Source organism: Muscardinus avellanarius (genome assembly GCF_963383645.1).
Source record: "Muscardinus avellanarius genome assembly, chromosome: 6".
NCBI classification, from domain to species: Eukaryota; Metazoa; Chordata; class Mammalia; order Rodentia; family Gliridae; genus Muscardinus; species Muscardinus avellanarius.
In genome coordinates, this window is record NC_137791.1 from 41,438,972 (window position 1) to 41,448,765 (window position 9,794).

Below are 9,794 nucleotides of genomic sequence, written 5' to 3' on the forward strand. Positions count from 1 at the left end.
GACCTCAACTCACATTGCATTTCTATTCTCTCCACCTTTGAATGCTGCCAGCACATAAAGCAGCCCAGACCAGCCCCCTTGAGGGCAAATGACCAGTGGAGACAGAAAAGCCCAGCTGATAGCTAGCACAGAGACCAGCTGAGGAGGGAGGCTAGTTCAGACCAGTCTGTTCCAGCCTACCACAATCTGACTATCATGACACGAGGGATTCCAGCCAGACCCAGAGAAGAACTTCCCAGCTGAGCCCCGCAATTTGTTGGTCTTAAACATTTCAAGCAAATAAGATGATTACTGTGCTAAGTTCTTATATTTTGGGATGACTTACCTAATAATATAAATGACACAGAAAATTGACACTGGGAATAGGGTGCTGTCGTAAATTATTTTAAATTGCTAACAACATATGATGTCAACTTTGGGACTGGGTAGAAAGTAGAAGCCAAAAACAAAAGGAAACTCTTAGGGGAGGCTAGAAAGGTAGTAAAGAAACTGCTGTTATTAAAACACTAGAAAAAAAAAAAGGCCACTTATATAATGAAGAACAAATTGATAAGCAACAGCTTAAAAGAAAAGAAACTCGTAGCGGGTGGTAACCTACACCGCAGCACCTGTAAATGTGACCTGATTTCGAAAAAATATCTTAGCAGAAGTGACTGACGATCTGTAGATGATTATGAAGGAAGAGAGGCAGTGAAGAGCAGTCTAACAACAAGTGTCCTTTAAGTGAAAGCAAAGGAAGATAGGCAATGATAAGAAGACAGAGGCAGGGTACGGAGTTCTGAGGCACCAGCCAAAGCACCAGCAGCCCTGGGCTTCTGGCCTCCAGAGCTGGGAAAGAAGACATTTCTGTTGTCAGACGCCAAGTCTGTAGCCACGTTGTACAGGAGTGGGCAGGTAGAGCAGGGCCAGGGCTGGTGCAGCAGAGGAGGCTCCTCCTGCGGGAGGAAGTAAGTGCTGAAGACAATGTTAGCAAGCCACAGGACACTTCGGGACATTAGCTGTCACATGACACATTTAAATTGTGCTCCCTATTGATGGTTTTAAAACTGTGTGGCCCTAGAGCTTAAACTGGTGACCTATGTTGTATCTTTACATTTTTATATCCTATTATATAAGTGTGAATTTTTAATTATACAGCATGTGTATATATATATGCATAGATATAAATGTAGATTTAGATATATTTCTAAAATGCTCTCTCTGTACAATTCTTATTCTTTCTAGCTCTTGGATTCTAGATAAAAATATTAAAATACAAACCAGGAAAAGTGGCATGCACTTGTATTCCCAGTAATTGGAAGGCTGTGGTGGGAGGATCACAACTTTGAGGCCAGACTCAGCAACTTAGTGAGACCCTGTTTCAAATTTAAAAAGGTTTGGCAGTGTAGCTCACAGTTAGAACACGCCTAGTTCAGCAGCTTCTCAATTAATCAGCATAATTCCTGTTTCCAAACCAACTACTGTACTTGACTGTTTTGTGTACTCCCAGATAACATTAGAAGACAGTGGCTTTTTTATAATGACTCTAAGCTTATTGCAAAAGAGTGTGATGACGCACTTAAGCCTTCCTGTGAACGCTGGCTTGCCTGCCTCAAATAAAATGGCAGATGTTATATTTGAGGCAGACACTGCTATGGTCTTAGGGCTTTTTATGAATGTTGATGTGTGTGTCTGCAGACTCACTCTCTTCACCACAGCCTGACGAGGGAGGCGGCTTCTGCACCACACCCATTTCACAGGGAGGGTCACTAAGCTCTTGGGGCACCGAAGCAGGTGGCAGAGTCGGAGCCCAGGTCAGGCGTCAGGTTCAGAAGCCATGTTCACAACTGCTGCACTGGGCTGCTTCTCTGCACATGAACACACAAAAGTGCACAGAAGTATAAAAGCTTAAGAAGGAAAGAATGTCAAGAAATAAAAGAACTTCCCTATTTCTCTATTCGGAGTTCTGCTTCTTTTTTTTTAAATCTCAGACTTATAGTAAGTAAACATACATACATATAAATTTTATATATCCACTAAAAGTTGACATTTCTTTTTGAATTATATAATTGCCAAAGAATGCTTTGTGTGACCATGATTGAAACAAGCAACTCAAATTGTTTCCTTTGTGTATGGGGGGTACTGAGAATTGAACTCGGCTGCATACAACCCACAAGCTACACCCCCAGCTCTATTTATTTTATTATATTTTTCGGTATTGGGATGGAACCGAGGGGCATTGTACCTCTGAACTATACCTCCAGCCCTATTTTTTATTCTTTATTTTGAAACAGGGTCTCACTGAGTTGCAAAGGGCCTCACTAAGTACCTGGGGCTGTCCAAGAACCACAATTTTCCTGTTTCAGCCTCCCAAATGCTGGGATTACAAGTGTGTGGCACCATGTTCAGCTCAGTTTTTTAAATAATTAAGAAAAGTCTTGACCAAGTTATAAATAATATGTAAATACACTTACAATGATAGCCCTGGGCTCATGTTTGAGAAAGACATTCTGTGTATTAAAGTGAGTTCAGCAGTCTCCTCCACAGCCTGTACCCCAGCTCTGCACTGAGCAGAGGGAACATTACAGACAGGTCCTGCCTTCAATTCCTCCCAGTTTTGTCTGTAGTATCTATAAGTGTCAGTCTTCGTAAACCTATAGAGAAATATCTTACTTCTTACTTTATGGCACCAATTACACATTAATTGACATTTAAAAGTTATGCCAGAAGTTCCTATTACTCAAATTCTTATTTTTCACATTCATTTCTAATTCATCTGCATTTGCAAGAACTTGATGGACACTCCTGTAGCCATTTGTCTCTTTAATGTGTCGTTAATGTCCTGTAAACTATTTTAAAATCACTAGGGGAACCAGCCGTTCATAGGGAAACCGTTTTACAGCACCCATAATCTTCTTCTTGTTGACTGGCAGGGAGGAGCAGTCAGAGACCTCCAGGAATTAGAAGTGAGGTTGAACACCGAGATCTGCCTCGAAGCCTTGCTGGACACCACTGTCCTCAGCCCCGAATCAGGAAGGCGTGACACCCTGGTCTTCCCTCTCAAAGTAGAAATTCTACCTCAAAGCTCTGAATGGTGACCTATCATGTTTTGTTAAAGCAAAACATATCTAGATTCATTATCATATTTGTATTTCCCATACTTTATCTTCAGATTTTCATTGCAATAACATTTCTATGTCTCTTGTTCTTTCTGCTCTGCACTTTTGACTCACATATACCTCAGTTATACTATTTATTCACTATTTAGACTGCCAAAATGCTAGTAAATTCTAACTTTTCCTGGGAAATTTTGACCATCAATGTAAATACTCTAGGAGTCATTTAACTGTTGGAGTCCAGAGGGGAGAATTTAAAGTGAAATATACTGCTTAGATATTAGTATACAAGTTAGGAAGGTGAAAAGAGGAGAAAACAGTATGGAAACTATAAGCAATCTTTTACACAGCATCTAAAAACTAGATTTATACCACTGAGAACAAAATTCTACACAACCTCAAAAAGGCTGCCTTTAAAAGCATTAACATTTTGGTAGACTGGAAAGTAAGTCTAGCGCCCGCCTGACAATACCCTGCTCATGCCTGGAACATGCATTAGCTTTCACAGACTCCTAACTTCCACATTTACCAGCCCACAGTCAATTTCCAACAAAGAAACCACAGTTCCTTTCAAAAACATAAGTAAATTCCTTTCATTTCCCTAGAACAGCTCCCCGTGTGAATCAGAAGTCGGAGTCCTTGCCCAGACCCAATGCTCTAGTAGACCCGGTCCCTGTCCCTCTGACCCTGCTGGCCCACAGCCCATTGTCACGCCCTGCCCGCCTGGCAGCCTCCCTTTCTGTCCCTCAGGAGCACTGCAGCATGACACATCTTTAGCACATCAGTTACCTTTAGTCCCCAGTTACCTGTCTGGAACTTTCCACACCCATGAGGGGCACTCTCCTACTTCCTTCATGTCCTTCCCAAAGTGAAATTACATTCTCTCAACTAGGCCTTCCCTTGAAATCCACTGGAACTGTCATCCTCGCCTGCCTGGCTCCCCACTGCTCTTCCCAGCAAATCGTGCAACTCCCTTGTATATCACATCTGCTGGCAATTTTCTGTCCCCTTCCCATCCTCTGATCCCATGGGATCAGGAATCTTTGTTTTGCTCCATGTTGGATTATCCCAAGTGCCTAAAACAGGGCTGAACACAAGCTAAGGGGGCGCTGCACAGTGTTTAAAGGCTCCACCAGCTGGCACAAGCTGCTTTCAAGCTGCATCCTCATCACTCACACCCCAGAGCCCCTGAACTGCACTCAAGCAGGCTCAGTCTGGGAGGCCAGACTCCCTTTACCCTGCTCAGCCCATGTCTTTATCCCCATCACCTTCACGTGAGCTGGTAATGGATCCCCATATGCCAAAGGCTGATACCAACCAAAGACAATCCCAGGGAAGTGCTGTCTAAACAGTACATTTTACAGGTCTGCCTCTATTGTCCGAAGAAAAAACAACAAGAAGTGTACATCATCCAACAGGGGCTCTCAGTAGACATGCCCCAGTGCCTCTCCTTGCACACCGGTCCTCAGGACGACTTTCATGAGACAGAATACCATCTCAAGTCTCCGTAGTCCAATGACTTTTGGTTCTTTCTTTACAGGCATCACTCACCCCTTTTCCAAGGAGTTGTCTTGTTGTTTTAGCAGCATTCTTCCTCCTCCTCCTAGATACTTGATGTGGCGAAATAATGCTGGTAGTATATTTTCCAAAGACTACCTGTATATACACTAACCCTGCACTAGGCGCAGGGTCTACCAGGATCACTCAGAGCTGCAGTTTTCCTCAGCAGTCCTCTCTGAGGTAAGTGCATAATAAAGGTGACGCTGGATCAAGGTGGTGCAGGCGAGTGGGTAGCCACACACAAACACCTCACTGACACACCTTGCCCAAGAGAAAGATGCATGCTCAGAAACAGTGCTCTAGTGCAGGAGTCCTAAACACAAGGAGGAAATAATGCGCGTTCTCCCCCCAGAACCAATAGAAGCGTTTCTCCCTATTTGCTCCTCTACATTCCCAGGCTGGTTTGCCATGTATGTGAATAAGCAAATAGGGGCCCAGCATTAACACTGATGGCTACACAGAGACCCAAGGAAACTCCCCAAATCTCTGTAAACACAAGAGAAGCAGTACCAGCATTTATAATGCTCCGAAGAAAATCAAGTTCATGGAGTCAGAGTTTGGCAAAGAAGAGTTATACTTAAAACTACATACAAGATGTCATCTATCAACTTGGGAAGGCTTGACAAACCTAACTTTAGTAATTGGAGAAAAATCTTAACAGAAAAGGGAGGTCTGCAAGAAGCCAGAGAATCCTGGAGTGAAGCGGGATAGTGTATACCACCAAATATAAAAGTGCCTCTGGCTGGCTTGAAGTAAACGAGAAGGTAACCTCTGGTGACCCCAATAGTCAAGTGAGTTTTGAATTTAAAAACCACGCTATATGAATGATTTTCAAAGCCAAATTACATTATAGAACCATTTGAGGTTGTCATCACTAATACTGATGGTCGTACTCCAATTTGAAAGACTGAAACCAGACGTAGTATACAGGGCAGTTTTCCATGATCATAATGCACATGTTTAAATAATTAGGAAATAAAATAAAATGGTACCTAAGCATGTAGAAAGATCTGTCACTAATTCAGATGACTGACTACATTAGCTGCAAAGACATACGGAGAAAAAAATACAAAGCAGAAAAGTAATTGGCTCCTTTTAGCCATACTTATAAAATTACAAATAATAACCACATACACATACTCATGCACACAATCTCTAACAAACTGAAGTTCAGCCATTGGTCTATTATGGTAAAACATAGCAAAATAACAGGATTTTCCAAATTCCCAATTTGGGGTCATCTCTATCACCAGCTTGCGTTGCACTTAAAGAATCAACTCAGGTCAATTGTGTAAAGGTAGGTTGCTGCTGTTCACACATCCTTAAGATTCTGGGCTCATGGATTATGTTTTGTAAATCAGTTAACTTACTACTCAGAGATTAAGGTAAATTCTGCTAAGGACTAAAAGTTGACTTAGAGCATTAAGACGGATTAATGTTTAGCTGTGGAGAAGCTGAAGCACCAGGATAGCATGTTTACGCAGTGCTGTAGATCACAATTAATCCAAAATTAGTATAAAAGATCAACAGCAACCCCCTTTGCATGCCAGCTTGGCTTAGCCCTAAAACTCACGACTTATTTTGAGGGCAACCTGTGAGCAGAGCTGCTCTCAGCCTGTCCTAATGGGTCCAAGACTCTCAGAGCAAAACACTTATTTGAAATGTTTAGTTTATGTGCTGGTTGGTTGCCTTGAAAAAGTAAACACGGCAGTCAACCCTCTGGATGTTCCTCCACATGTTCTCAAAGGGGCCAGTCCAGTCAAGTTGCTGGACTGCCATCGCTGCGCAAAGACATGTTTAATTTTCTTTATGATGTGAAAGTAATATCATTTTTTTAAAAAGTACTGTTATCCTATTTTCTATTACCAAAGTATCTGATGAAAAAATGTGACCTTTAGAAATATACAATGCCTATTAAGCAGATCAATCCATGTGAAGTGTGTGTGTGTGTGTGTGTGTGTGTTAAGTATGATCACTGGAAAAACTCTATAATTTGTCAGTTTACAAGTTTACTTATAGTTTTATATAGTTTCAGGATGTAGATAAAAATAATTTTAAGAGTTAATTCCCCCTACATGAAAATATTTTTATTAAATAAGTAAAAATGGTACTTTTTCCAAAAGTATATATATCAGAGTAGGATTAAATAAAAGTTTTCTAATTACAAATGTACTCCATCATTTCTCTCAGTGTTACTTTATTTTCATAAACATTTTTCAATTTGATGAAAATTTAACTTATCTTTTACAGAAGAGCAAATTACTAAAATATAAGAGTAAAATATTACATTTACCAAATATTACATTTTACCAAAATCAATTGAAAATTGCTTATATCATACTAAGTTTTAGAAAAGAACGTATAATATATAGCAAAATGGTTTTATATTACCGAATTTTATAGTAAAACTCTATATAGAGAGTCTTTAAAGGAAATTTTCATAAAATTCCTTGAGAAAGGTCTCATTTTGGATACCTATTCATGAGCCCAACTCAAAGAATTATATATTGTTACAGATGATAGATACCTTCATTTGTAAGTATTGAGCACCTATTGCAAAACCAAAGTACATTCTATTATCTTATCAAAACCTTGCAGTATACTTGTGGGGTAGGTAATAATTAGACTGCTTGCTGCACATGTTAAGGAAGACCTTGGAATTTGAAGAAGCTAAAAACAAACAAACAAAAAACCTACATAAGGACTTAAAGCTTCTAGGCAGCACAGCTCAAATATTAACCAAATCTCTTGATTCCAAATTCATTTATCTTTCTATTAATATATTGCTCCCAAATCCAGGCTACATTATCAAAATTTTTTAAGTTGTTTGAAAAGTTCAAAAGTTTTTAAAGCAAATAATTGATTACTTTAATAAAAATTATAATAAGTAGTGTTTTTAGATCCAAAGAATTAACAAAATTATAATAAGCAAAATGTAATATAATTTTACAGTTTTATCTTGAATTTCATGAGTTTTGATACTTTTATTGGTGCATCATAGTTTTAAATCATAATGTAAATCATGCACTCAGCACTTAGTGGGCTTCCCTCAGCTCCTTCTATCGACAGTATGCGCATAGATGAGAATACCAATGTCAGTCGTAATACCTTGTATGGCGGGGGGGGGAGGGGAGAATGAACTAGTGAAGTAGTCCACTGTGGCTTCTTCACTCACCTTGACTCGTTCTAAGGAGCCAGATCCTGCCCTCGTGTTCTTGCAAATGTCAACATGGTGGTGAAAAATAAGAAAAACATCTTAATATTATTATGAAACTGTTGTTGACCTCGCTGGCCCTGTGGAAGAGTCTTAAGGCCAAATACGACATGATAAGAAGCTGTCTCCAAGAAAAGCAATGTAGGTTATTCAGTGCACAGGCTGAACTGGCCACTGGCCACATTTTTCATGGAATACCATTTTCACTTCAAGATAGTAGACAAGCTGCTGCTATTCAGAGGAGGGTATGTAGTAATCATTATCTTGGAAGTAAAACATGAGCAGAATGACCCTGTTGCTTCAAGGAAAACAACTTATGTTGTCAAAGACAAAATTCAGGTTTTCAAGTAGAAATTACAAAACATTCAAAAACATATTTTCAAAGATATATTCAGTAATCTGAGCTTGCCTGCTTCGCAATACTTAATCACTGTTCTGATAAGATGGCTGGTTACACCAAAGAGTCATGTTTCTTTTTTCAATTGGATAATGAAATACACCAACAGTGAGAGTCCAGGATGTTCATGAGAAAGAAAGAGAAGATCCCACCGGCTTTGAGGAAGCAAAGAGTCACATGTGGACCCCATGAGTATGAGAGGGCTACATGGCCAGAAAGTCTGAAGCAGTCTCTCGCTGCAGAGAGGGCTACATGGCCAGAAAGTCTGAAGCAGTCTCTTGCTGCAGAGAGGCCTGCCCAAAAGCCAGCAGGAAAACCAGAGAATCCAGCCAGACAGCCACATGAAACTGAATTCTGCCAATGACCAGAGTTCAAAAGAGGATCCTGAGCCCTAGATGTGAACACAGCCCTGGCCAAACCTTAATTCCATCTGGGTACAACCAAAACTGAGGTCCCAGCTACCCATACATAGACTCTTGATTGTGCAATCAGAAATTTCTGCTTTAGGATGTAAAACCTGTGATCATTTTGTTGAATAAGACTAAAGCGTAGGGCCAGGAAAAGTCCTCATGGTTCTAATCCACTTGTTATTACAGCAGGCCTGGCACGTAGTAAGAACTCAATAAATCCTGTTGAGAACAGAAAACCAGAAAAACTACCTTCTAGTTGGATATGACATGCATATTTTAGAAATACTGGACAAATGTAATTCTTTTTTTTTTTTTTTCAGTATGGGGGATGGAACCCAGGGGCATTCTACCTCCAAGCTACACCCCCAACCCTGTTTTTTTAATCTTTATTTTGAAACAGGATCTCACTGAGTTGCAGAGGGCCTCACTAAGTAGCTGAGGCTGTCCGCGAACCGCGATCCTCCTGTCTCAGCCTCCCAAATGCTGGGATTACACATGTGAGCCACCACGCCGGGCTGGACAAATGTAATTCTTTAAGTCACAGGCATCCTTACAAATCTGTGTGTAATACATTGCATAATTCATGCATTTTTGTTCAGTACATTAGCGTATTGCTCACCATATTTATGTGAGAACTGAAAAGTTAGGCATTATTCTATACAGAGAGGTGGTTTTTGCACAGATATTCACCAGCACTGCTAGAACATATGTTTATTTTGAATTTCGATGTAAGGGTATGCACCTTATTATTTTATTAAAACTTATCACAATGTTGTAAAAATAGAGCTTTGTAAATAGGAGCAACTTATACTAAATTTAAAAAAAAGATCCACAATATTACATAATAGAAGAAAGTTTTAGGTCCTAACTTATAATAAGCATGATCATTTTGCTACTATCAAAAATTAAACAATTTCAGCATACTCATCACTTTCAAAAATCATAGCAAAAAAAAAAAAAATGGGGGGGGATATAATGCCCATCAGGGTTCAGGTCCAGCAGAGAGTATGGAAGTGAGCTGAGAGGTGTCCCAGGGCCCTGGCTGCAGGTCACCACAAGGACCTGAGCCGCACAGCACTTCTGCCTCTTCATGGAGGGCCTTAGACATGCTCTGAAGG